General features: G+C 45.1%; 1 protein-coding gene across 2 annotated transcripts in view; it reads left to right on the forward strand.

Annotated features, from left to right (window-relative positions):
- SLC35F3 (solute carrier family 35 member F3) overlaps positions 1 to 27531 on the forward strand; it is a 405051-nt gene that overhangs the window by 196065 nt on the left and 181455 nt on the right. The gene's annotated exons all lie outside the window — the stretch shown is intronic.

Here is a 27531-nt window from a genome sequence, read left to right on the forward strand (position 1 = left end):
CCGGAGCCCCAGATTCGGCCCGAGGCCTGCTTTCCTGTGATTGGTGAGCTGAGAGTGGGTTTTACAGTTTAACTGTAAACTATCACTATGTAACCTTTAAAGCATGGGTGAAGGCGGAGAAGAAGGAGGGAGAGGGGAGGGAGAAAAACAGGAAGGAGAAGCGGTGACAGAGACCAGACGTGACTCCCAGCACCTAAGATGTTTACTATGAGACCCTTTCTGGGAAGTGTGTCCCATTCTCCATTTGATCCCCTGAGCAGCCATGTGAAGTAAAGAGCCCAAGAATTCTTATTCTCGTTTTTAAAACGGGGACACTGAGGCTCCCCGGAGGTCAAATGACTTGCCTCAGGTCGCACGCTAACACTTGGAGGAAGCAGCTAGAAACAAATCCTCTGACAGCCCTTTTGTTATATTAGTTTGTTTCTCCCATAGAAGTGGGCATCATTTATTCTTTAGAATAACTCTCCAGAGGAGTTCAAGGGAGCTAAGTTACGCTGTGGTAGCTGGCTTTGCTGCAGAGGCCAGAGCCAGAGCCGGCAGGAACTCGCTGGAACGTTCCGCCCTGACAAGGCATGCGGTTTCCTCCAGGCACACTGGTTGTGACCCCGTGAGCGACCTCAGGTCATTGTGGGAGGCGGGGGGGGGGGGGACATCCACGCTTTCTCTAGGGTTCGCCGAAGCCACGTGGCAGGGCCGGGTGTATCACGTTCAAGGGAGGGGAGCGCCCGCTGACGAACAATAATAATTCAGCCTCCCCCACGCAGGCAGGGGCTGTGTGGCCTGGGCCTTGGACACCAATCCTGCACCCTTTCCACAACCCCACAGAGCCTCACGATTCATGCTGAATTTTTTTTTTTTTTCCTCAGAGGGTTGAAACGAGATCTCTTAGCCGCCACGGTGTCACAAAGACACTGGGGATGCAAAAATCAAATAACCGTGAAAGACTCTGACGCACGGCAACCTGTAGCTAGTTCATCATGGGCACGTCTAGAACAGCATGATGGGTCCGCAGTTGCATAGAAATGTCTCTTTTTTAACAGCGGCCTCACCCAAGCTCTGGTGTAGGGGAGGGAATCCTTCCTCTGTCCTTTGCTGGAGCCAAGGGGAGCATTAAGCTCCGTGACTTCCCGTGTGAGCTTCTCATCTGATCCTTAGATGATCTCTTACACACACCCCTGGGAGAAGTCATCCTCCAGACCCCCATATTAGGTGATTTGCTGTTCTAATCGGTTTTATCCAAAAAAAAAAAAAAAAAAAGTCTAAAAGAGCTAGTATCATGGGGAGGATCTGAACATAATAGCCGAAAGAGCTAGAAGGTAACAGATGAGACGCTGAAAATAGCATAGTCGCCTATTATGTAAGGAATAAACTTCCATCAGGCGGCAGCGTGCACAGATTTTCCTCCTTTGCACCCCCGTCCTCTACAATTTCGAGAACAAAATGATTTTTTTCCCCCTGTGGTCTAGCCTGTGACGGAAGTACCAGCCCTGACCCCGCGAGGGGCTTTGCCAAATGGAAGCGCCCCTAGGGGTTCGGAGCGCCTTCGGCTGCTCACCGGCCGTGTGGACCCTGGAGAGGCGGGCAGCAGAGGGGACAGCTCATGCTCTGCCTCACATACTCGGCAAATACTGGAATTCTCTGTCTCCAGCAGCGGGCAGGGAGGACCGCGGCTGGAATGGTACAGTGGGTGGCCTCTCTGTGTCTCTGGGAGATAAAATGGGGTCAACAAGAAAGGCATAATGACTGCGCTCGTCTTCTTGCTGCTGAGTGGAAGGGGACGGTCCCCTTGCTTACGGAATGCAAATGAATTCTCCGTGTCGTCTCAGAGTTAAGGTGTTGCAAGTCTGCACTGCCGTCAACTAGGGTAGAAACCGCGTGGTAGTCTGTGTTGTTCTGGGAGTAACAATAACTGTGGCAGAACAGCTAACGTTAGCCGAGCATCTTCTGCAGCCCAGGAACTGCGCTCGGCACACTGGCACATCGGTTTGAACCGTCCTCGGAGCCTGAGTTCTCTGAGCCTCTAGAACACGTGCACTGGTTTCCCCTTCAGTTGCCAGAGACAGCCAAGCATCCACGCCCAGGGAGACAAAAACCTGCCTTTGCCAAAGCAGCCGTGTTTCTCTGCACATCTGGAGCCCCGGTTACCCAGACGGGCGCGAGGTCACGCCTGTCTGGTGACCCTCACTGGTCTCCTTTTGCAGAGGGAGAGTCTGAAGCTCAGGGCAGTCGCTGTTCTCCTTCTGAGCCAGAGAGAGGCAGAGTCAGGATGTACCCGTGGCTTCCGTGGGTCCTGCCCACGTTCTCTGCAGGCCGCCCCACGGCCAGAAACTCCAGTCCGTTTTCATTTCTCTACTCCAGATTCTCATCATCACCGCTCATAATCAAGGCTCCCTTAAGCATTTCCCAAATTTAGCATTTGCTAACTCTAATACGTTCTGCCAAACGCTTAAACCCGTTTTATTTTTTATGTGTCTTGGGATGAGTTTCAAGCAAATTTCTAGGGTTCGGTCTCCCCGGGCTCAAACAGAAGATGGCATATGTAAGAAAAACTTAGACACTAAACCTTTTGAGGCTCACCCACAGTCACAGCTCTTCAATAGGAAATAAAGCACGTGATGGGATTTTTTTTTCTCATTTCTGACCATCTTATTCGCATCAGTAACGAGAATGAAAGGTTTCCTCCCATGATGGCAGAGCCAATGTCAGGTATTTTTAAAGAGAAACCTGGAAACGTCAGGTGCTTGCTAAAGCTTAATAGTAATTACAAGTATTAATTAAAATAGTTTCATGTTGGGGCACCTGGGTGGCTCAGTCAGTTAAGGATCTCTTTTTCTTAAATTTTTTTTCTTAATGTTTTTATTTATTTTTGAGACAGAGAGAGACAGAGCATGAGCAGGGAAGGGGCAGAGAGAGAGGGAGACACAGAATCCGAAGCAGGCTCCAGGCCCTGAGCCGTCAGCACAGAGCCCGATGCGGGGCTCGAACTCACGGACTGTGAGATCATGACCTGAGCCGAAGTCGGACGCTCAACCGACTGAGCCACCCAGGCACCCCTTAAGGGTCTAACTCTTCATATAGGTTCAGGTCACAATCCCGTGGTCATGAGACGGAGCCCCATGTTGGAACCCACTTGGGATTTGCTCTCTCCCTTTCTCTCTCTCTCTGCCCGCCCCCCCCCCCGCCCCCGCTTACACTCTCTCTCTCTCTCTCTCTCTCTCTCTCTCTCTCTCAAAATAAATAAATATTTAAAAAAATAGTTTCAGGTTGACTTTAACATTGTCGTTACAGTAATTAAGAATTTTTCAAGTTAGTCAAAAGCAGTCATATGTTGCAATGATCGATCTGAGCCTCTGCCAATGACCAGTTACACTCTTTCTCCTCTGTCTGCCCCACGTCATGCTCACCAGAGATTAGAGGTACTGTTTTACTCTGCAGACAAATGACTGTACCAGTATCTCAGGACTGATTTGGGAGAAGTCTTACTCCAAATGGCCTTATATTTTGAGCCCCTGCGGCATTTTGGGGGAGTGTTTCATTGGCACACGTAGAATCGAGCATTGATTGTTAGTTCATAGCTTCTTGCAATGACATTCTCCATATCCACGGAGGGGAATTAGGAAAAGCAAGGGGGGAAGAAAACACAAGGAAAAACAAAGGAAGCATGTGAGAGAAGAACAGGAAAGCCGATATTTGGGCCTCCAGATCTGGAACATAGGAGGTCGGCCTTTCAGAGGCCTGGTGTATGACTGCAGCAGGCAAGATTTCAGAGAGTAGTTGCTTGAAAAGACCCAGTTCATTTATTAGCGATGTGAGTTCGCTAAGCAACCAGCTGAGTCCCAGGACCAGTTGGTCCTCTTGAGGCTGACCTCTCAGACGTGCTGTCTGCAGGTAGCATCTGGGAGTCGGACTTCCAGTATTTCATGCCATCAGAGGGAACAGAGCCAGCAGCAGAGAGGAAGTTTAATAAGGGGTGCAGAGTTATCCTACTGAGGGTCTTCTATACTGGTCGTGCCAGCAACTTTGAACGCATATCAGATACCCAGCCACCGAGTTGGGTGCTGGGGTATGGAGGCACAGGATGCAGTGTCCATGAACTAGAAGCCCCCCCCCCCCCCCCGAGGTACAGCAAGCTGTTGGACAGTTCCCAAATGCTCTCTAGGCAACTCTGTCCTCTTGGATTGGGGCAACGGCATTCTGTCCAAGATTCAGAATTTGTAATTATTCATCCGTTGCCTCCTAAGCATCATTCCTTCTGAGCTTCGCGTGCAGCTCACGTTTGCACAACTTTGAAGGTAAGTAGAGAAGTTACGTTTGGCTTCCTTCTTCCTCTTCCCCCACCAACCTAGGAGTAGGTCGTCCCCTAGAAGTTGAAATAAGTTAGTACCCTGTTGCACAATACACAGGTGAGAAAATAACGAAAACAGAGATGAGGGAGAGTTTAGAGAAAGGAGGAAGCTGAAGAAATTGTGAATCCTAAGATTCATAATTCCGGTGTTAGACACCGTGTGTGTGTGCACGCATGTGCAGGTGTTTGCATGCAGCTTCTGGATACGCTCATCTTTCCCCAGCTCTGTTTTGGTTCATAAGCGAACCCCTGGTGATCTCCAAGGTGGCAGTGCCCCATTCCAGATTCTGGGCGTTGCGTGTTACAGTTTACCAGTTCTACTGAAATCGGGAGAGAAGAATGTCTCGGGAAATAATCTGGCGTGACATCTTTATGTCTCCGTGCCCACTGTGCCTCATATCCTGGATGTCGTCCAGTGATGAGACCACCACTGCCATGTTCTTGGCCTCACACGTCACCTGGCCACCTAGGACCTTTCTCTTTATTTCACATGATCCTTCTTGTATCTGTCAAGGTGGCCCACATCATCTCTGATGTGCTCTCTCCCACATCATCTCTGTTGCAGGACGCACATGTCACATTTCAGAAGACCGCTCTTGGCTTCACATACTCAAGACTACACTCTTTCGCCCGGAAGGGCGCGACTTGTCCCGTGGCTATGCCTGATGTCCATGGGGCAAGAAGATATAACCCATCCAGGCAGAGGCATCTGCTGTTTGAGCCACTAGGCAGTCTGGCATGCTGCTTGAGATTCCCCCAGCTCCTGACTGAGCAGTGACCATGAGAACAGACCCATCATGCCCCTAACCCCACCCTCTTGTCTTCTCTTGTCCCCAGACCACCTTCCATGACGCCAAGTTGTTTTCTGAGAGAACGGGTCTGAGCCTGTCACTTCTCTTCGGAGAGATTTTTCATCATGTTCACTACTCACAAATTCTAATCAAAATTAGCACAGCGCTCACAGCCTTCTCGGATCTGGCAGCAACCCGCCTCTCCATCTCCATCTTACTCTGCAACCCACAGCACCCTCACTCTAATTACTCAGAACTCCCTAGCTCCTCTTGGAACATAAAATACGTAGCTCTGAGCATATGGAGTTATATGGCTCTGGGCTCAGAGCCCTGTGCTTTTGCTGGCTGGCGGCATGGTCCTGGGCAAGAAGATCTACCTTCTAAGTCAACTGTTGAACAGGGATAATAATAGTATCCACCTCATGGGGCCGTGTGGTCCTAAACGATTGAGCAAATAGCGAGATTTATGCTTGGCCTCCGTGATGCTCGGTAAATGGAAACCATTGTTTCTGCTGCTGCGACCGGTTTTATCATCACCATTTCCTGACCACGTCTTTAAGGTTCACACATCTCAGCCCAATCCCTTCCTCCACCTTGAAGGCTTCTCCTCCCACACAGCCCCTCCCACGCCAACTCCTCTCTACCTGTGAAAGTCCTCCCTGCCTTTTTAACTGGAGTTTTTTTTTTTATTGAAATCATTGTAAATTCACCTGCAGTTGTAAGAAATAACACAGAGAGACCCCCATGTACCCTTTACCCAGGTTCCCCTGGGGTGACCTCTTGCAAAACTCTAGTTGGCCGTTGCAACCAGGAGATTGACATGGGTGCAATTCACTGCTAGTGTCCTGATATCGTCACTTTGACTTGTACTCCTTTGTGTGTGTGTGTGTGTGTGTGTGTGTGTGTGTGTGTGCGTGCGCGAGTGTGAGTACACGCGTGTATGTATGTATTCAGCTCTGTTTCGTTTATCATATATGTAGGTTCATGTGTCCACCCCCATAGTCAACATACAGAATGAGAGTGGCCCCATCATCAGTATCGCTACTGTTGCCTTATCGCAAGTACACCTGCCACCGCACCCCCTGCCCTGCCCCACCCACCCCCCCCACCCCCCCGGCAGCTACTCCTCCGGTCTCCATTTCTGTAATATTGTCATTTTGGAAATGCTGCATCCATGGAATCCTACAAAATTCAGCCTGCTGGGATTGGCTTTTTTCCACTCAGCATACCTCCCTGGGGAATCATCCAAGCCGTCGCGTGTCTTAAGACTTTGTTCCTTTTTCTTGCTGCCTACCCATCTCTCAAGGTCTTCCATGACACCTTCTCAGGGCCCCTGATTGGCATTCATCACCTGTTCCGTGCTCCCTTCCCAATCTTCAACCCCTCTTCGTGATTCAGAGCCGTTTTAATAACCGTGTCTTCTATCTGCATACCTCTTCACGGCTTTTAAAGTGCTTTTGCATGCATTATGTCACGTACTTTCATGTAAACGTCTCTCATGTTGCACACATCTCGCCGAAATAGAGATGTGCCCTCTCTCCTCGCTTCATGACCGTCAAGTGCAGCGCTTGTCACACCGGGACCCCCAATAACTGCTTGAATGCTGAAGTCCTTTCAGACGTATTTTTATAGAAAGCCATCTCCTGGGTATGGCTGAAGCCGACTGGATAATGCCGTCGTTCGGCGCAGCTGAAGGGGCAGATGTTCCTGGCCCCGTGTAAAAGAAAACGGTAGAACAAGGAGCTTAAAAAAAAAAGTAAGTTAATATCATAAATAGACTGATTTACAAGCCTCCTTTGTGGGATGGCAACGTAGGTATTTCAATATACAAGTATTACCATCATAAAAGCAGAGCATTAAAAATATGATGCCCTAGATTTTCTTTGAAGTGAACAAATTGAACACAGATATACAGCAGAAGAGATTTGTAAGCATGGCCGTGTTCCTTTTTAGCATAAATCTGGAAAGATTATATGTTGCCTAAGAATGCACTGGAAGTGTCTGAATAAATATTGCTTAAACATCACAGATACATACACAAGCACACACATGCATGTTTATTAGCTAAGGTCATGGCATGAACCAACTATAACTTGGTGATTCCCAACAGGCGTTCGAGAATCATCTGTTGATTGTTCCTTCAGAGGACCGGGGCACACCCTGAGGATGTGACCTCAGGGTGTGGTCCCAGGGTAAGAACTCAGAGGGGAGAGGTGGTTACCAGGAGTTGAAAGAACCAGGGAGCAAGTATTGACTGGCTGTGTCCTCCAAGTAACAAGAGCCCATACTGGAGAAAATGAGCATATGATCTCATGCTTTGTGGCTTTGAGCCCCGCATTGGGCTCTGTGCTGCAGCTCAGAGTCTGGAGCCCGCTTTGGAGTCTGTTTCCCCCTCTCTCTGCCCCTCCCCTACTCATGCGCTGTCTCTCTCTCAAAAATAAATAAACATTAAAACTTTTTAAAAATAATTTAAGGTGCTTATTAACATAGCTGGATTAATATCTACCGTATTTGTTACTGGTTTGTGTTTGTTGCCCTTGTTCTCTATACCTATTTTTGTCTGCAAGTCCAGAAAGAAGAGTTCAATCTAGAAAGGCCAGGAATGACATATGTTAAGAAAGACATCAGGAGTTAGGAAGGAAGTGAGGGTCTAAGATACATGCCCTTCAGGGAGCTGGTGTGGCTTGGGGTGTTTTGATTGGGTTTCCAACTTTTTAAATGTTTATTTATTTATTAGAGAGAGAGAGAGAGAGAGAGAGAGAGAATGAGAATGAGTGGGGGAGAGGCAGAGAGAGAGAGAGAATCCCAAGCAGGTTCTGCACTGTCAGCACAGAGCCCGATGTGGGGCCTGAATTCACGACCTGTGAGATCATGACCCGAGCCAAGATCAAGAGTGGGACACTCACCCGACTGAGCCACCCAGGCACTCTGGATCTCTAGTTGTTGGATACACGTTTCACCCTTCGCTGTCTCTGTGTCACCTGCTAAGGGCGATAGGGTCAAACACTGACAGCCTCAGTGACTGTGAAAGGATCTCTTGAGGCTGAGGTTAATCAGAGGAGTGGCACATCCTTAGCTTCTCGAGGGTACCTGCTCGGGAAGTCTGAACCTCCAGTGTGGGGCAAGGGGGAGTGTCAGAGGGAGTTACCAGAGTGCTGGAGGACCGCTAGGATTGAGCAGTGGCGGTGGACACACAGTTGAGAATGGCATTCAGTGAGGGAAGTAATGTGCGAGGAGGAGCTTAAATTTGAAAGGTAAATAGGAATCAAGTAGGAAAAGGGGATGCCGACAGAGGAAAGAGCTTAGGAAAAGGCACGTAGTGCGCCGGGAATTGTAACCATTCCTTGATGCTGTGGAGGGAGAAGTAAGCATACCCTGTTTCCTTACCTAAGTTTCGAGGGCCTGGCGAGCAAGGACTTCCTTTAGCCTCACCCCTCTTCTGTTTTGTCACAAAATCTAGGACGCTTCAGCCGACCGTTAGAATGGGCTCTAAAGGCAGTGTGCCAGGTAAAAATAAGGTATATCACAGTCGCTCTTAAAAAATCTCTGACATTGTCCATGAAGTACAGTATGTAGGAACCCCACCTTGCAGTGGATTCAACCCAAACACATTTTCCTCCGTCACTGGAAGAGCAACCCAAACACATTTTCCTCCGTCACTGGAAGAGAGTGATGTTTCTACAGCTGGACACAGGAGGAAGTGGTCGGTTTGTGTGGATGTTCATCAAGACAGCATCAAGAGAGTAGAAAAGGAAGTACAGAGCAGAAGGTATTTATGACTTATGTGCCCTAAACAGTACTTGTTGCCAGAATATAGCAATCCCTACAAATAAAGAAGAAGAAGGCAGACCATTTATGTTTACGTGACCCAAAAAACACAAAGAAGCACTTTTACAGACGAGGACATCCACTGGCCAGTACACGTGAGAAGCTGCCCCGCATAATTGGTCACCGGGACAATGCAGATTGAAACCCTAAGAGATACTGATATCCCCATCATAACGATTATAATTTAAAAGAGCGTAGTAATACAGTGGACTGAAACCAAATACCTTCAAATAAACACAACGTAAAAAAGGTGGCGATGACTTTTTGATGAAAGCTGTGAAACATTGCTGAGAAATCCTGGAGAAGACCTCATTAGATGGAAAGATACATCATGTTGATGTTTTAGAAGATGCAGCATTAAGATGTCAGTTTCCCAGAAATGCTCCATACAGCCAGTGACATCTCAATCAGAATCCTCAAGGGATTGGTGAACAGATTATAAAGTTTATGGCAAAAAGTGTAGAGTAACCAAGAACAAATGTGTTTAACAGTACTACCAGATTCCAAAAATTAAGATACTCTGCTGATCAAGACAGTATGGAACTGGCGTAAGGACAAACAGACAGTAGAAAGGAATATCGCGTTCCTCAATACGGCAAGTCCTGAAGCCACTGGGTTTCTCATGGAGGCACCGATGCGATGTAATCTGGATACGGTAACCATATGGAGACAGCTGGGTATCCATGTGGGGAATGATGGACCTTGACCTGTACCTCTCACCACAAACAAAAATTGTAGCTGAATCATAGACCTAAATGTAAAAGCAAAAACTATAAAACCTCTAGAGGAAAATATAGAAAGATCACTTGATTACCTTGAGGCAGTTATTTCTTTAAAAAAGGACACAAAACGCACTGACCATGAAAGAAAAAAGTGATGAGCTAGCATCACCAAATGTAAACACTTGAAGACACCATTAAGAAAGACAAGCCACGAAGTGCAAAAAAATATTTGCAATGTATATATACATCTGACCAAGAACTCACCCAGTACAGAGATAATTCTTTGAAATTAGTGATAAGAACTCAGACAACCTGGGGCGCCTGGGTGGCGCAGTCGGTTAAGCGTCCGACTTCAGCCAGGTCACGATCTCGCGGTCCGTGAGTTCGAGCCCCGCGTCAGGCTCTGGGCTGATGGCTCGGAGCCTGGAGCCTGTTTCCGATTCTGTGTCTCCCTCTCTCTCTGCCCCTCCCCCCGTTCATGCTCTGTCTCTCTCTGTCCCAAAAATAAATAAAAAACGTTGAAAAAAAAAAAAAAAAAAAAAAAAGAACTCAGACAACCAGATTATTATAAATGGCCAAAAGAGTAGGTGTTTTACAAAATACATTATCCAAATGGACACTAAGCGTATGAAAAGCTGTTTGACATCGCTAATTGAGAACTGCAGGTTAAAATCACAGTTTATCCCATTTAATGATTCTGCATCCAATCCCAATGTGTGTGTGTTTTACTCCACACCATGCGATTAACTCCATTCTGACCCCATCGACCTGGAGACAGCGGCACACCCAATAGGTTAAAGGCTCAGTCCTACAGTCTGTCCCCCGGCCCATCCCATCCAGTCGCCAGTGTCAAGTTCGGGTCATCACCTGTGCTTCTGACCAACTGGCTATAGATCGGAGGTTCCATTGACCCCCTCCTTGGGTTTGATTAATTTTCCAGAACAGCTCACAGAACTCAGAGAAATATTTTACTAACACACTCAGTAATTTAACTTTTTTTTTATGTTTATTTTTGAGAGAGAGAGAGAGAGAGAGGGAGGAGGAGGGGCAGAGAGAGAGGGAGACAGAGGATCCGAAGCAGGTTTTCTCTACTCTGCACTGACAGCAGAGAGCCCGATGTGGGGCTTGAACTCACATTCCATGAGGTCATGACCTGAACTGAAGTCGGACGCTTAACCTACTGAGCCACGCAAGTGCCGCTCAGTAATTTAACTTTTAAAAGATGCTCAAGACCAAGTGTTGGTAAGGATGAGGAACAAATCAAAGTCTCATACACTGCTGATGGGTGTGTAAATTCATACAATCGCTTCGTAAAAACAAAATGTTTCATGGAAGCCCTAAAGCTGGATATGCCCATGCGAGATGACCCAGCAGTCCATTCTGAAGTATACTCTCCTGGAAACACTAGGTGCATGCGTGCCAGAGACGTAAGAGGCATTACCCATAACAGCTGAAAACACACGTTTAGCAACAGCGCACTGGATAAATAAACCAGAGTATATTCACATATTGGCGTATTACATAGCATGAAAAGAAATCAACGCTGTTAAATGGAACATGGAACAAAAATCTCACAAACGAAAAACATACCTTACAATTCCATGTTTATATAATTGAGGAAGAAGCAGAATGACTCTGTGGCGTTAGAAGTCAGGATATGGGTTAACTTTGGGGTGACGGAGGGAATGGAGATAAGGGGAGACCTGGGGGGGGGAGTTTCCTGGGCTTGGAAGCTTCTACTTCTTGGTGCATACATTTATGATTTGTCGTTCTTCAGTGTATAGGTTATACTCGAGTAAAAAATTCACTAAGACGTTACTGTCTCCTTAAGAAATGTTTCAAGTTCTAGAAACTATGGAAAAGTAGGTGAATCTTTTTGCATGTCCACGTTTCTGTTTTTCCCTTGTGAGAGGAAGCGTTTCCTTAGGGCCGTGAGTGAAGGTCACAGACAGGCTGTCGGCTGCTCACCTGCTTTCATCCGGCTCCATGCACCCAAGCCATCCTCCCTCATCCAGCTTCCCTCCTCCCCAGCCCTGGCTCAGCAGCAGAACACTCCCGCTTGACATCCTTGGAGGATGTGTATGATTGAACCACGTCAGCCAAGGTCAGGAGGACACCGGAGATGGAGCTGGGGTTCGAGACGGTGACTGTCCCCCACCACACCGCTCTAAGCTCCCAGCCGTAGAGAGGGGTCCACCACCCCTTGCTATCGATGTTACAGCTAGAATCTGTAACACTGCTGTCTACCCAGGGCCTGTCTCCTGATTGCAGAGGGGAGTCTGCGGGGGGATAGCTTTTAATAGACCCCAAACTAGAAGGCATTTGGCAGGTGGCTGTGTTCCCGGGAGCCAGGCACTTATTAGCCTAATTTAGAACAGATCACTCGTCGCTTCTTATAAAGAACTGTTGGTGCTCAGCAAATAATAAGTAATAATAATACGGTTCTCTTGTGAAAACAAAGTTTTTGTTTATTCTAGACTATGTATAAACGGCGGGGTGGGGGAGAGTGGGGCGGAGGAGAGGCCACTCAGCTTTATTTCTCAGCAGCAGCTGGGACAAGGAACGTCACAAACACTGCTTAGATGCAGGGATCAGAAGGAACATAATTGGGGGGGGGGGGGCTTTGGAGCACCTAGAGCATGGACTTACTTCATCTCACAAGGTGAAAGTCAGAGAGGATTGCTCAAGCAGTCGGATTCTCCTGATGCCTTTTGGTCTGTCTGTCTCTCTGTCTGTCTGAGTGCGTGTGTTACGACTTCTTGCTTGTCACGAGATCAATTCATGCCCAACAGAGAACATGTAAATAAGACAAACAAAAAGAAAGAACACACACCTACCACCTCACTGTTCAGAGACAGCCACTGTTTGTTTTTCGAGTCTTTCTTCCTCTTTACATACGCCTTTAAAAAAAATGTCCCTGTTGTACATCCTATCTTTTACTGCTTTGTTCACCGAAAAGAATATGTCTGGAACATGTGCTCACGTTATAGAGTATCCTGCTTCACCACCATTTGTAATGGATAATTAATTTAAATTACATATTTTGTTATACATTTTGGTCAGTTAAAACAGTTCATTCCCATAAGCGATACTTTGATGAGCACTGGTATGTATCCATAATTATTTTCCTAAGATCTTAAATGATGAAAAATTTCAAGTCTTTGGCATATGTGGCCACGTTGGTACCCAAAGGGAGTGAACACACTCATTTCCGGGCACTCTTTTTTTTTTTTTAATACGAAATTTATTTTCTCCAGTTCCATTCACATTGCTACAAAAGACCATATTTCATTCTTTCTCATTGCCATGTAATATTCCATTGTGTGTATAAACCACAATTTCTTTATCCATTCATCAGTCAATGGACATTTAGTCTCTTTCCATAATTTGGCTATTGTTGAAAGTGCTGCTATAAACATTGGGGTACAAGTGCCCCTATGCATCAGCACTTCTGTAGCCCTTGGGTCAATTCCTAGCAGTCCTATTGCTGGGTCATAGGATAGATCTATTTTTAATTTTCTGAGGAACCTCCACACTGTTTTCCAGAGTGGCTGCACCGGTTTGCATTCCCACCAACAGTGCAAGAGGGTTCCCATTTCTCCACATCCTCTCCAGCATCTATAGTCTCCTGATTTGTTCATTTTAGCCACTCTGACTGGCGTGAGGGGATATCTCAGTGTGTTTTTGATTTGTATTTCCCTGATGAGGAGTGACGTTGAGCATCTTTTCATGTGCCTGTTGGCCATCTGGATGTCTTCTTTAGAGAAGTGTCTATTCATGTTTTCTTCCCATTTCTTCACTGGATTATTTGTTTTTCGGGCACTCTTGACAGGGTTTGGATGAGTATTTCGTCTCCTCTTTGCAGTTTGATCTGATAGAGGAAACGTTGCATATTGTGATTCAAATATTTCATCTTTTTGACCATATTTTTTCATTTATGAATTAACTTTTCTAATTTTTTGCCCATTTTCCTAGTGGTGTTAGTTTTTTTTTTTATTGTTGATACCTTGCAGCTCCTTATTTTTTTGTCTTTTGTTAAAATTTTAATTAGTGAACATACAGTGCAATGTTAGTTTCAGGAGGAGAATTCAGTGATTGATCACTTACATACAGCACCCAGTGCTCATCCCAACAAGCGCCCTCCTTAGTACCTGCCACCCATCTAACCCAACCCTCACCCACCTCCCTCCATCAACCCTCAGTTTGTTCTCTATCATTAAGAGTCTCTTGTGACTAGTTTCCCTCTCTTCTCTTCCCCCCTTCCTATATGTTCATCTTTTTTTGTTTCTTAAATTCCACATGAGTGAAATCATTGATATTTGTCTTTCTCTGATGACTTATTTCACTTAGCTTAATACATTCTAGCTCCATCCACATCATTGCAAATGGCAAGTTTTCATTCTTTCTGATGGCCGAGTAATATTCTATCGTATACATATATCACATCTTCCCCGTCCGTTCATCAGTTGACGGACATGCGGGCTCTCTCCATAGTTTTTCTATTGTTGATAATGCTGCTGTAGACATTGAGGTGTGTGTGCCCTTTGAATCTGTATGTTTTATCCTTTAGATAAATACCTAGTAGCGCAGTTGCTGGATCGTAGGGTAGTTCTATTTTTCGGTTTTTGAAGAACCTCCGTGCTGTTCTCCAGAGCGGCTGCACCAATTTGCATTCCCTCCAACAGTGCAGGAGCGTTCCCCTTTTTCCGCATTCTCGCCAACAACACCTGTTGTTTCTTACGTTGTTAATTTTAGCCACTCCGTTGCATTTTTTCTTCATTTTGCATTTGTGAGTTTTTTCATGATGGTTTACGATTTCAGTCTGTAGTGTTATACTTAAAAGGGGCGTTTTTACTGCAGTATTATATGAACGCATTTCTTTTAGAACTTTAATATTTCAATGTTTGCACTAAATTTCCAGAGATAGCTAGAAAGTTCTAGCAATGGCTAACAACTATTGAGGGCTAACTTTATGCTAGGTACTGTTTGAAGTGTGTTACATGTACTTGAATTATTTAATCCACATAACTGTCTACAAGACAGGCTACTGTTATTTTGCCAAATTTATAGATGGGGAAACTGTAGCACAGGGTGGTTAAGTAAATGGTTTAAGGACCCAAAGCCAGTTAGCAACGAAGCTGGAATTCTAATGTACTGAGTCCGATTCTGTGCATGATATTATCTGTCCTTCAATTTATTTTGGAGAGAATGACTTTGCAAGAATTATAGCAGTTTCCTTTTTTTATATGTGTAAAATTCACCCCCAAAATTGCTGGAATAATTTGGAATATTATTGTATTTTTTCAAAAGGATAAAAAAATCTCATATCCATTCTACAATAAGAAAAGCAGTGTAGGTTTTTCAATATTTATTTATTTTGAGAGAGAGAGAGAGAGAGAGAGAAGAGAGAGTATGAGCAGGGAAGGGGCAGAGAGAGAGAGAGAGAGAGAGAGAGAGAGAGAGAATCCCAAGCAGGCTCTGCACAGTCAGTGCAGAGCTCGACATGGGACTCTATCCCATGAACTGTTGAGATCATGACCTGAGCTAAAGTCAGGAGTCGGACGCTTAACCAACTGAGCCACCCAGGTGCCCCGGAAAAACAGTGTAAGTTTTTAGGAGACCCACAGAAATGAAATTTCCCTTAAACTCCTAAGGAAGCTTCTCTTTGGCTTGTATTTAAAGCATCTAAAGACCTAGGTGAAGATTTTGCACACCCTGGAGAACTGAGCCATACCTGATGAAGCACTGTGTGCCACAGGGATGCCTGCAGGGTCCCCACTTCTTCCTAATCAAGTTACCCACAGCAGATGAATGACAAAGTTAATGTGGGATTAGTGCTGGAACTACTGCTTTGGCAGCCGGGAAGACCTGTCCTTTTCCATTTTTCACACCAGGGTCTCAACACTGGCCCAGCTGATCAGGAGTTAAACGTAGGAAAGCCAAGACGTGCTTTGGACAGTGATGTCAGATATTTTAGCCATTGGCAATTTTAATCAAGCTACCAAGCTAGGAGTAAGATAATGGCTGTGACCCTCTCTTCTGATGATCTCTTCATCCTGTGGTTTAATTAAAACCAGTGGCTTAATTATCCTTGCTCTGAAATGTTGGTTTTATGGATCCAGAGTATACTCAGTGCAACTCACAGGCTGGACACCTGCTATGAACAAAGCACCATGCTAAGTGAGCCCTGGGGGACACGGGACCTCCCATCTGGTGGAGGAGGAAGAGGGATGTGTGCCCAGATAGCTCCAATATAGAGAGACTATGATAAATATGAAAAACGAGGTGGAACTGAAGTAGTCCATAATATGTGGAGGATATAGGAGGGAAGGGAATGAGAACAGCAGACAAAGTTGGATTTTTCTGGGTCATGAGGAGCTCTGGATGCCATACTAGAGAGAATAATTTGTTCTTCCATTTAACAAATATTTACTGAGCATCCATCATATGGCAGGTACTGTTCTAGGCACCAAAGACTAGCAGTAAACAAAACAGACCTATTTCCTGCTCTTATAAAATGTATTTTCTAAGTGGGGAAGACGAGCAAAGTTTTAAAACAAATAATAAGTATGACTTACCATGTAACACTAAGAGTGATGAAGAAAAATAAGGTAGGGGGAAGGGATAGATCTGTGGTCCTCGGCTTCAACCCTGCCTGGGTGCTGAAATCATCCAGAAGGTTTGGAAAACCGTGTGTCCAGATCTCTATCTGAGAACAAGGAGATGAAAGCCTTACAGATGAGCCCTGGCATTGATAACGTTCTGATACGCAGCCAGGGAGAGAACCACCCAGTCAGAGAGTGAGGACAGTGCCCTCTAGATGGGCTGCTCCAGGAGTGCCTGCCCGGGGGTGAAGGAATAGGCCCTGAAGATCAGGAAAAAGCTGTATTGCCAGCACCTACCCCAGCTTCTGGCACTTTGTGGGCATGAAAGGATGGATATAGGAACTCAGTGCCCAGGTTGTTTTGGGAACACTTGTCCTGTACACCCTCTGCCTCACGAGTACCAAGATTCCAGACTCCAAAAGGAAAGCAAACATTCAATATAAACCACATTGCTTGTGGTTTCTTTGAAATTTGAAATCTGAGTTCCCAGATGCCAGTCAGGGCCAACAACACAAACAGGCCTTCCTAAGGAGGGCAGCATTGAACTTGATGTGTTAACCCTTGTTCCGCAAGGTGCTGTATGCCAAGGATCGGGTGGCCTCTTTATGCTCCTATCACAGCACTGTGTAATCCAAGAGTGGCCATCTCTTGTGAGTTGTTTCAAAGCTGATGGTCACAGGACTAAAATCTATTTTACTGTATTACTATGTGTAGTTCCAGATCTTTCCTGACAGGAGACTCGAGGACAATTTTGAGAAATGTAGAATGTCACCTCTGATATCTCTTCCAGGTCAGCATCCAGGTCAGTTTCCTCTGTAAGATGCCGAAGGCTCCAATGGGCAGCAGAAACTCGTCATTCTCCCTGAAACAATGCTGTCTATTCCAAAAAGAGAATTATTTTACACTCAAAAAAAAAAATACCTCCAAATGAAGGCACGACAGTGATCTTTGGAGATGTCTTACAGGACACACTTTTACATGGGCCATGCTTCCAGCTCTTACATAAATTTTTTATATCAATTTGTCTTCTTTTCAATGAATAAAGAAGAATGAGATATTGCCTTCAGAAACACAGGTTATAATGAGGCATCTCTCTACTCCCGCTGATCTGTTTCTCCCCATCCTTTCTAGATTTTAGGCTTTAGCACATCATACGGAAGTCCAGAAATGATAGGAGTATAGCACTCATCATAAAAATTCAGCCAGGGAAGCAAATTGATGTATTGGCTTAGTAATCCCTCCTTTATAAATCTCTCATTCAGGACTAGGGAAAGTTACTGCGCCTTCTTGCTTTATCTCAAAAACATATATATAAGAATAATAAGTTTGACCCTCCCTGTCTGTCTCACAGGTGTGCCCTGACAATTTTTGCCCAAAGGCAATTTGATTAAGGCTTCAACATGCGAGGGAGTCACCATTCCCCTGGGTTGACAAAATCATTTACTGCATGGAAACCTCTTGGGAATCCATGATGGAATCTTCATGGAGAGAAGAATGACAAGGGTTGTTGACAGCTATTAATTGGACTAGATTAAATGTATCACCGGGTGTTTTGCACAGGGTGGCAATTTAATTATGGAATTACCATGTTGGCGTAGCAACGAATGGTTTTTAGGGCCATCACTGAGGATGGGCCTGGTAGGATGACAGCACCTTCTTGGTTGATTTGCTGATGGCGTCCTCCCTGGCATTTTTTGCTGGATGATCTATTATCATAAGGCCTGTAATAAATGAAAAAATAAAACTTGAGGTGATTACGAGGTTTTATAAGCTGATGAGTGATGTCCTATCCAAAGCCTCTTGGGGTGTTTCATTATGGCTCTTGTTCCCTGTGGTAGAGGTGGACACCCGGACCCAGGGCCCTGCACTGCCCCTCACTGGGCCTGCATGGTGAGCCACTCACCTGTCCTTTGTGCTTCAGAGCCTCCCCGTTCCCTTTCAGGTAACTACCAAACTAGGTCATGAGGATCTTCATCACGTGACTCAGTTCACCATCCAGCTCGTCTTTGGAGAACCCCCCCCCCCCTTGGCATCCGGGCTCCACCCATTGAACCATTTGCTAAATCCTCTATGATTCCCCAAGCGGTAAGCCTTTGGCCTGGAATACTGCTCTCTGCCTCCCCCCTCTTTGTGCCCTCAGCCCCTCCTGCCTCGATGGCACTTGCTGACCCCTTAGACATATGCTCCGTATGGTTTCCCCACAGTGGCCTCCCTCCCCTCCTGAGAGCTCCTGGGGTCCTCTCAGGTCCTCTCTGTCATATCAACTATTTCACTGTAGTATTTGCCGCATTAGATGTAAGCCAACCCACACCAAAGACCACATCTGTCTCATTCACCAGTCTGTCTCTTACTGCCTGCCACAGAGCCTGGCACATAGCCCTTCAGTAAATATTCATTGAATGGAAGAGTGTAGATTGTCAGAAGAATAAGCCCACGCTGCTAGAAGGCGGAGTAAAGAAACAATTATAGTCTGATGTGGCACTGAGTGCCTAAGAGGGGCTTGGACATCAAATTTGACACGGTTCTGTGTTTCCAGGCTTCATTCAGGGCATGACGTGTTTGCTGGGAGAGAATGACAAATAAAGCTTTAAAGAAGAGGATGTGTTTGGTCAAGGGAGCTAATCATTGAAGTCTTTGCACAGAAGTTTCTATCTCACAGAAGTGAGATGCTGTTCAGCAATCAGGAACAAGGAAGGCGCTCCCCCCCACCCCCCCCCCCCGCCCCCAACAGGACTGAGGAGCCTGAGGGAGCAGGGGTAGACACAGGCGCTGTTGTATTCATCAGCACCGCTGGGGTGGGGTCTCCGCAGTGAAGGAAGCATCTGAAGGAAGGTTTCTACGTCCAGGGGTAGACTGCTGGAATCCAGCATGGTGCTTGCCCCAGGAAAGGAATTGCCTGAGGGCATATGGTGAAGAACAGTTTGGTCTTGAGAAATGTGTTTCAAGCCTCCTGTGCCCTTGATAAAAATTTTATGCCAGCCTGGAAAAGAAAGCCTGAGACCTCACTGGGTCCGTGGGACCCTCACGTATGTGGTTGGAAGTCATACAAATACAGTGTGGTCCAGCATACTAAATGTGACCCTTTTCCCACCAACTTAGTCACCACGTTTTGGATTCCAGGTATCTGACCTCATAGTGGCTGCTCATGGGCAAACCTGTTATTCTCATGAAAAGATCAGTGTTAGGTATCTGATATGGAGAGACATCTTGTTTCCAGGTTTCACGGGATGACATGAGCAGTGCCCCTGGGGGCTGTGGGGATGGTTCAACAGCTCAGGTGAAGCGGCCAAGAGAAAAAGATGTTCCTATTCCCTCCACTGGGCACAAAGGATGCACCTTCATGCCCCCGGAAGGGAGACTCTGAAGGGGTGTTACCGAGCCTGGCAGGGGAGATGGCCCAGTGTGATCCAAAGCACATGCCCATTCTGGAGTGAACTTCTAAGCTTCCTGAGCACAAAGTACCGTCTCTAATACTCCTCTGACCCTCACAGCACCCTGGTGGGAGGCACAGAGGTGCCTCATGGTTTCAAGTTGAGTATGTGGATGTGCAGAGCTGACCTTAGGGTTTCTTCGGTTTCCAAAACTGGGAGCAGGGTGTAGTTATGGATGCAGAGGGTTCGTGGACATCCAGTGCCTCTTTTAAACACGGAGCTCCTGGAGGAGAATGTCCTTTCTGCCTTCCCATGACAGATGGATGGTTCTGGTCCAGGATTTCCTGCAGCATGTTATTTCTGCCTCTGACCAATGGCTTTTATCATTGGATGCTCCATGCTTATGTGTATTTCTTTGCTTACTTTTGTTCAGGTGAGTGTTTATGGTCCCTGGGTTGTTGAAGAGCATCAATATAGTAACTATTTCCAATCTCGCAATTCTTGTATCAGTGGAATACAGAATGTTTCTTTCTCTAATTAGCTTCTGATTCACTTAATAAATATTTACTAAGATCCTTTTCTAGAGTCCAGGGATAGAGAGATGAATAGATGGGGGGCCCCCCTTCCTCATGGAGCTCGGAGTCTGGTGGAGGAGACACATGTGGAGACAGAGAAATGTAATATAGCATGACAAGTATAATAATAGGGAGATGTCCAGTAAACTGTCTAGTGAAGGGGCACAGAGAACAGAGGGACAGTCAGACAAGAGGATGAGGAATATATGGTGTTGGGATGATAGAGGGCATGCCAAGAGCAGGAAATAGCATCTGGAAAGTAGAATCACACCTAACTTTGTACTAATCGCCTTCCCAGCCATACCGATCTTTCCGTGTGATATTCACTGTGCTCTTTTTGAATATGACTTCACTCTGATCAGCTTCCATCACATCAGCCCTGGGGATTTTCACTGTGTCCTGAGAAAGTGCCTGAGAACCTCATGGCGACACTAGTTTTGATGTCCTTATCACACTGCAGTGCTATGAGTGGTGCAGTGTTATAATAAGGCTCTTCTAGGACTTTCAGGAACAAAATCCACATGGGACGATATCCCAGATCATCCCCTACTGAAGGAGTTGGGGGACCTACATGGAACAGAGCTTTGGGGAACTCAGGAGTATTTTGAATTTAAGTAGGCATCCACACAGTCTTAAGGTCTTCAGTACGTCTGCTTATCTTAATCTGTTTGCTCAGCTTCTGAGAGCACTGTTGTAATGTCCATCTGCAGTGACAAGTCGTTTTCTCCCTGTGGTCTGGTCTATTGCTGCTTTTCCTGTTCCAGGCTGAGTTATTAGAGGCAATATGTTGATGATGGTTATATGATCTTCCTCTTTGTTCCTTTACATGTGTATTATCCTCTTTCGTATCTAATAATTGTGGTCTTTAGTTGTTTTTAGCAGTAGGATTATATCCCAGATAACTTTCTAATTATATTTGTATAGGGTCTCTTTTTCCAACTTTTAAATGTCAGGTTTTTTTATGTCATTTTGGTTTAAAGTGAGCCTCTTATAGATATGTAGTTGTGGGGTTTTAGTCCTGCTTATTTAATTTGTCTGGTAGTTTCTGTTTGTTTTTTAGTGTAACCATTTAAATTGATGACAGTAACTATAATTTTAGAACAGGTCTCTGCAGTTTTGTGTCATATTTTTCATTTAATGCATTTTTCTGTATTCCCGAATTCCACTGCATAAATGAAGGGTTTTGTTTGTTTGTTTGTTTCTTCTGATGAAATATGTCCCTCTGGTAACTGTCACTACACTTAGAACCTCAATTGGTTCTTCAAATGTGTCCATGTCTGTCTCTTCCCCACAAGACAAGTATTTGGTCATGTTCTAACATCCCTTCTCTCTTTCCCAATTGTTCTTCAAACCAAGAGTTTGCTATTGCCTAGATGTTTAGTTCTTAATGTTTATGGATATACTTTGTCTTTTGTCATTTCTTCGATGCTACTTTTTTTTTTCTTAAAACTAAAATAAACTAAAACCAAGTTTTTTGTTTTTTGTTTTTTTTTGCCTTCCTTCCCTTATTTTTTGTAGTTTCAATTTGGTTCTCATCTCTCACTTAAGGGTGTTTTTGGTGTGGATTGTAGTGCAAGAAAAATTTGGTATGTTTTATTCCTAAAAGAGTTTTGCTACATATTCCAATGACAGTTTGGCTGGACATAAAACTCTAGGTTCCAAGACCTGTAATGATCTTACTCCATTTTTTCTTCTATAGTGCTGCTACTGTGGCTTCTGACATCATTTTCGTCCAGTGCCTTTGCCTTTATATATTCTACATACAACATGCTTTTAATCCCATCTATTGTGTTTTTATTTCAAGTGTTATGATATCCATAGCTAATACTTTTACTTAGTTCTTTGTTATGGTTTCATATTCTTACCTCACATTTATCTTCCTAAGTTGGGTTTTCATATGTACTTTAAAGTTTATCCACATCTTTTTTAATACCTCTGCTTTGCATGCTGTTTATTATTCAGTTTGTGTGTTTCTGTTGACAGCTTGTGCTCCTGAGTTGTGGAGTTATTTTGATCTGTGAGCTCACGTTTCCTTAGGAGAATTGGTGACTCTGGTAATGATTTCGATAAAGGGCCCAAAGTCAGCTTATGCCAGGAGAGTTTAAGGATGAGATTAGGGGATAAAGCCCAAGACCAGCCAGGTCCTGAGGCTTCACAGAGCCACCCTTAATCATGCCTAGCCCTAATACTCTCCTGCTCAGAGTTTCACTTGTAAACCCTTAGGGAGGTGGTTTCAGGCTTCTGCTTGCTTCGGAATCACATGGAGAGCTTGTTACAGATTTCTGGGTGCCACCTCCCAGGGTCTCTTGTGTGATACAGCTGAGGTGGACCTGGTAATCTGCATTTCTAACAGGTTCCCCGGTGATGCAGACGTGCTGCTCCAGAGACCACACTTGGAAAGTGCTGTCTTAAGGAGATACAGCAGTGGGAGCAGGCAGGCTCTCTGAATTGTTACTCACCGGTCCTAAGGGCAGGAAGGAGAAGGGAAGAGGGAGTGATTGCCCAGGGCTGGCTGATCAACACTCACCCACCTTCACTAAAGGTCTACTCCGGCAGGGTTTTGCCCCACAAAGTTATTACATGCACACACACCCCGGTGGCCCGGGCTCCGGCTGTGGACACCTGCAATAGAGGACCAGTAGGGATGATCCATCTGCGGCAGTGGGGGGGTGGGGGGGGAAGGGCCAGAGCCGGGAAGACTTTCCTCTAACTGCCCTCACTGTGGTCTCCCAGTGCCCACACATGGGTGCCCTCTCAGTGCCCACACATGGGTTCAGGACAGACTTCAGACTCTTCAGGCACTTCCCCCAGGTTTGTTTCCACTTTTGTTTTCGGTTGCCAATTCTCTGCACTCATCCTTCCAGAGCCGGATTGTAGGGAGGGAGCAGCATTCTGTGTAGCTCACCAACTTGAACTCTGACACCGTCTTCACTAAGAACCCTGTTAAGCGTTTTCTTCTTGAAGTTTAACGAGCAAGAGAAAAGCCACATGTTAGAAGGAGCAGGAAGATAGCGATATATCACATCCAGGGAGAGCCACGTCACTCTGGGTACTCCAGGATGGACGGGCTCATATCCAGTGTACTAGAAGCCTTGACCGTGTATTCAGGAGAGAGACATCACCTGATTTACATTTTAAGAAGATGACTCTGGCTGTTCTGTAAAGATAGATGGTGGCTTGGCAAAAATTAGGGAGACCAGTTAAGAGGCTAATGTGGCTAAGAGAACAGTGTTTTGGACTATGGTGGTTGGAATGAAGGTAGAAAGGAAAGAATGAACTGAAAATATGTTTTGGCGGTAAATAATATATTTTGGTAAATAAATGTTGGTGCATCTAGACAGCGGGGTAATATCCAGTGCTAAAAGAAGTGTATTATCAAGCCACTGAAAGCCATGAAGGAGCCTTAAATACATATTTCCAAGTGAAAGAAGCCAGTCTGAAAAGCCTACATACTTTTTGACTCCCAACTATATGACATTCTGGAAATGGCAAAACTGTGGACACAGTAAAAAGATCAGTGTTTGTCAGAGGCTAGGGGAGAGGGAAGGATGTATAGGTGGGGCACAGAGGATTTTTTTAGGGCAGTGAAACCAGGCTGCATGGTATTATAGTGGTGAATTCATGTCACTGTATGTTTGTCAAAACCCACCGAATCTACAGCACCAAGTGAGCCCCAGTGTAAACTGTGGACCTTGAGTGATGATGCTGTGTCAGTGTAAGGTCATCAGTTGTAACCAATGTACCACTGTGGTTGGGGATGTTGATAGTGGAAAAGCCATACGTGAGCAGGGGCTGGGAGGTCATGGGAAATCTCTGTACCTAATGTGCAGTTTTGCTGTGTACCGAACTGCTCTAAAAAAAAATCTCTTTAAAACACATATATATTTTGGAGTTAGATATGATAGGATGTCCTGATGGCCTGGATATGGAAGTGAGAGAAAAAAAAGAAACCCTAAAATGAATTCTAGGTTTTTAGCTTGAGCAACTGGGTAGAGATTGGTGCCACTTCCTGAGATGGGAAATCTGGGAAAACACATAGGGATGTGAGGTCCAGGTAGGAAGTAGGGTGGGAGCAGAGAGTCAGTGGTTCTAAGTTTAAGATTCTTAGTCATCCAGGTGGAGATGTCAGATAGGCAGTTGGCTATATTGGAGCATAGGAGAGAGTCCAGTGAGGGATAGTCACATAGGAGTCCTTAGCACACAGATGGATGACGTCATCTAAGGAATCTGTGTAGATAGGAAAGAGGAGGAGGCTAGAACTGAGTCCTGAGGCAGTTTCTGTCCCTGCTAATGTTCACGCAAAGCTGGGTAACCACCTGTGAAGGGGACTGTGGACAACATTCCAACAAGAAGTAGGAACTTGGACAAAGTGACTTTCTGGTCTCAAGCTTCTAAGAGTTGTTGGTTTTTTGTTTTTTGGGATTTTTTTGTTTTTTCCTCCAAAGTCCAGTCTGAATTCTTAATCCTCCTTTACAGCATGACATTTGTAGTTGTTCTGTGTCATTAAAGACTTAGTAATGTTTTTAGAGCCTGGTAATGTGCCTACCAACTGTTATGAGATATTCCAAGAGGCTGTGGTATTGTAACTGTGACATTTAGATGGATGGCTCTGACGCAGTAATTCAATCCCAACAATTCACTAACAGCTGTACTCCCATCCATCAGCTCATCTGATGACTTCCTTCAAGGACCAAAGAAAGACATCCCTGATCCTGTGAGTTCTAGGACGTTCGTTTCTTGTGCTCTTTTCTTCCTTCTCTCGAGAAAGACCCTCAAGAGCTACATTCTCATGATTGGTATTTCCAAAGGAATGTGGACTGCGTCGCATTACTGGCCAAATCCAGTAGAATTAGGAACAGGATGTATTGTTTCGACTTTTCCCGTAGAAAGTCCAGTAGAGACACACTTAAAGTGTGTAAGGAAGTAAATACTTTGTATTTTGCCATTCAAAATGTATTGGAACTGCCCAGAACAGTCTAATCCCAAGGAGACCAGGTGGTGCATAGAAATCAAGTCCTTTTGGTGAAATGAGTGTTGCAGGTGGTATTTTATGCCTTCCTCCAGAGAGATTCCTAGTGCTGCTTCTCTGCCATGGGGGTTTCTAGAGTCACCTGAGATTCTCATACATCCTGAGCCTGTGGGCTTTGGCCCTCAGACCACATAACCAGCAGTAAAAGCAGGTTCTGACAGTACACTCTTTACCCAAACCTCGTACTCAAAACAACGAGCTCTAGAGAACCAGAGAACTATTCTTTAAAGGTTAAGCTAATTGGTCCACATTTAACTGCACTCACACGAAAGGGGTAACATCTGTACTTTCTGAGGCAGAATATATGTGGGTGTAAACTCAGTGTAAATAAAGCAACTAATTTTCTTTGACTTTCTTAAAGGATTAGCCTAATTTGGTGACCCAGGTTGTAGGGAAGGGTGGTATTGATTTTAATACTGTGGGGTAGAAAGACCTGGTGACTGTGTCTTTTTTTTTTTTTTTTTTTTTTTTGAGCTTTTCTTTATCTCCAGCCAGTGCTATCCCAGTATCTCTCTTTTTTTTTTTTTCAGGTCCATGTGTCTGTACCTTGTCTGATTCTGTGCTGACAAAGTATACTTAAATGATCTCTATGTGATCCCAAGGTTTTTTTGTTTTGTTTTGTTTTGTTTTGAAGTTTATTTATTTACTTTGAAAAAGAGAGAGATAGCTGGGGAGTGGCAGAGAGAGGGGGAGGTAGAGAATCCCCAGGAAGCTTTACACTGCCAGCACGGAGCCTGACGCAGGGCTTGAACTCACGAACTGTGAGATCATGGCCTGAGCCAAAATCTAGAGTCGGGTGCTTAACCAACTGAGCCACGCAGGCACCCCATCCCAAGATATAAAAAAAAAAACCACACTTTTTTTAATGTTTATTTATTTTTGAGGGGGGAGGGGCAGAGAGAAAGGGAGACACAGAATCCAAAGCGGGCTCCAGGCTCCGAGCTGTCAGCACACAGCCTGACGTGGGGCTCGAACCCACAAACTGTGAGATCGTGACCTGAGCCAGAGTCGGACAATCAACCGACTCAGCCACCCAGGCGCCCCCAAGATTTTTTTTTAATGCCTGCTCATTTTCTTTTTCATTCTTTCCCCCTTTTATATCTTACCTCCTTGGACAGTCTCATTGGAATATATCCCATATCTGCCAAACTGAAATCCACCACTGACTGTTTCAAGGCCAGCCTTATAAGGAGCAGATCCCAGGAAAATGGTAGCAGTGACAATGTAGTTTTCGCGGTGTCTTTATCCCTGCATTAAAGTAAGGAACAAGATAGCAAAGTCAAAAGCCCAGGGACATTTATAGCAAAACTAAATGAAAAGCTATCTCCGGGATCCCAGAATACAAACAGGTGGGACAGACCACCAGCAAGCCATGAGTCGTGCTGGTTTTGCCCTCTAAGAAGCAGTGGAGCAGCTGGTTTTGCCCTCTAAGAAACAGTGGAAACAGTCTATCTCGTGATAGACACGAGAACAAGAAGACCCCGGATAGTCAGCAGGTGTTCCCTGGAAAGAACAGTCCATTTTAAGAACGCATTGGAACTGAATGGGGTTTTGCTCACTCCAATACCAGGTCAGTGCAAGGGGCCCATGGCAAGAAGGACTGAAGGGGCCAGAGCCATTGAGCCCACTGGGGAGAGGTCAAAATTCAGTATAATGGGGATGAACAGGGAGGGAAAGGAAACTTCCAGACCATGCGTGGGGAGGAAGACAGAGCCAGGAATTCCCAGAGAGCAAGTTGCCATATAGGTAAACTACACGAAACCACAGAAAGAAGCCTTGTGGAGCTAGGAAAACTTCCCTGCATCCCATCTCACTCTAAAAGTTCAGAAAAGCAAGTTTCACCTAAAAATGAACAACAGAAAAATATTAAAGTCAAATCTCAGGCAAAGTTACTGCTAAGAAAAAACAAAAGACCGGGGAGCAGAGAAAAACCCTCCACGGTAGAAGTATGGTGGCAAGACATGCCCAGAAACAGAACAAAACTGTAACCTCGCATTTCAAAATAGTAGAAAATTGTATCAGATATGAGAGATCAACATAAATCAGAATTAGTGACACTCAAAAATGAGGTGGCATAACTTAGCAAAGAATTAGAAATAAAATTGATTTCAGAAATTAAGACTAATCTAGAAGGAACACAGGAATACACATAACATAGTGCCTGGAGAAAGATAGAAGGTAAAAAAGAAAAAAAAATGGTGTTGAGTTGTGTAGGTTCTTTATATATTTTGAATTATCCCCTTATTGGATATGCCACTTACAAAT

Source organism: Neofelis nebulosa, chromosome 13 (genome assembly GCF_028018385.1).
Source record: "Neofelis nebulosa isolate mNeoNeb1 chromosome 13, mNeoNeb1.pri, whole genome shotgun sequence".
NCBI classification, from domain to species: domain Eukaryota; kingdom Metazoa; phylum Chordata; class Mammalia; order Carnivora; family Felidae; genus Neofelis; species Neofelis nebulosa.